The 1,842-nt window shown below is 42.2% G+C and overlaps 1 protein-coding gene across 9 annotated transcripts in view; it reads left to right on the top strand.

Annotated features, from left to right (window-relative positions):
* Window positions 1-1,842, top strand: part of RAD51B (RAD51 paralog B) — a 764,912-nt gene that overhangs the window by 258,975 nt on the left and 504,095 nt on the right. The gene's annotated exons all lie outside the window — the stretch shown is intronic.

The following is a 1,842-nucleotide window of genomic DNA, read 5'->3' as shown; positions in this document are numbered from 1 at the left end:
CTCCCCCCCACCCTCCCCCCAGCCTGGAGTTGGGCTTACCCCCACCCCTTGGCTTCTGATGACTCCTGGGACCCCACTACCACCCTCTTCACTGGCCTGAGTTGGGGAGAGGAGAGGTAGAATTATAAAGAAGGGCTGGAAGGGACCTCCTTAGGTCACCTTAGTCCAACCCCTGCCTGAGCCAGGATCATTTCTAGATGGGTTTGGCGATGGACTGTCAGACTCCCAGTGGCAGGGCCAGGGAGCACCCTCCAGTTTGCTTCTCTGCTCAGCTTTCTGCTCTAGTACCCGTCTCAGCTAGGGGAGGGACGGAGGAGTGAACAATGGGGCCATTGGTCATTGCAACTTCCTCCAGCACCCCTTGGCTGACACTAGAGGAGGCTGCAGCATTCTGAAAAGTTCCAGTTGGGAATGGCACAAGAGCATAGGTGTGTCTCCCAGCTGAAATATTTCCTATATGAAATGTTTCCAAGTGTGTTTTAATTGGAAACATTTTAGTTGTTATGTCTGTCTGCACTCATGCAGACCTATAGAGAGAAAGCTAACACCTGAACATACATCTTTCCCTCTAAGTTTCCTAGTTTCCTTGCCTCTCTTGAGAGCCCTTTGCGGTTTTATGTCTTTCAAGGAATCTAGGATTTTTTTTTTTGTCTGTGTATTCTCCTTTCTCCTGTCCATCCATCTTTTCTGATTGTAGTCTGTTCTCCATTTCTGGAGAGTCTTGTTTTTAACAGCAGATGGTAGCATCTTTGTCTTTTCTTGTCCTTCCTCATGGACTGTTCCTGTTGTCTGGCTCTTGAAACAATTGCTTGGTTAAGTATCAGTTATTGGACTACCTATAACCCTTGACTGCATTCTGGGATTATGGAGAAGTAATCCTTTCAAACTAAGTTTTAAGGCTTTTTGCATTATGTAGCAGGTTACTTGATAGTAATTGAGCAGAGAGGCACCCCTACTAATCATTATAGATATCTTCCACATTATTTTCAGATGGGCAATAATTACTTCACCCATTCTATGGCTAGATAAACAATTTGGGGGAGGTTAAAGTATTTGCCTAAAGCAGGATATTGATTGAGAAAGTCCAAGTACAGATTTCACTGCCTCAGTAAAATACGCTGCCAAGGTGTTTAGTTTTAGTAGAAAGACTACTTTAGTGAATGTAATTCATAGTTCTTGCTGGCTTAGATTTCTGACTCTAAATGTGTGTGGTGTAGATCAATTTCACAACAGTTTTAAATTAATACTTCCTCTTGAGAGAGTATAATTCTGATCTTGGTGCAGGGTTGTAAACAAGTCTTTAGAAAATATTTTATTTATTTTTCCTTTGTGCAAACAGCACACTAAAGAACATTTGTTCTTTACACTATTCATATCTTTTACATGTTCCTGGCTATATTAAGCTTGTCTAAGCAAAGCAAATAACTTAATGAAACAAGTCCATTTCAGATTTACTTGGATTGAAGTTATCTGTGCATATCAATCAGTTTGTGGTATTGTGCATGCCCCTACATGCATTGAGCTAACTTGTCTGTTTTTAGATTCTTTGCATGTTGATTACATATTGCTAAGCATTTGCCAGTATTGGTTCTTTTTGTGCAAAAGCTTCCCCTTCTGTGGCACTTTTTATGTGAGGCCTTGAAGCAACTTTGGGGCTCAACCAATTAACTACTTCACATTGAGAACTGAGGTTCCATACTGTAGTGCAGTTGTTCCCCCACTTACCCTAAGATTGAGACCTTTTTGACTACAACTGCGATTGCAACTCTGAGGTTTTTGGATAGGGTAGGATGTAAACATGGGCTACTGGTGCCTCCTAAAACTGGGGTTGTGGAGCGGCTG

The sequence above is a fragment of the Gavialis gangeticus genome, unplaced genomic scaffold (genome assembly GCF_001723915.1).
Source record: "Gavialis gangeticus isolate Ggan-Ray unplaced genomic scaffold, GavGan_comp1, whole genome shotgun sequence".
NCBI classification, from domain to species: Eukaryota; Metazoa; Chordata; order Crocodylia; family Gavialidae; genus Gavialis; species Gavialis gangeticus.
This window is presented reverse-complemented; position numbering and strand designations above follow the sequence as displayed.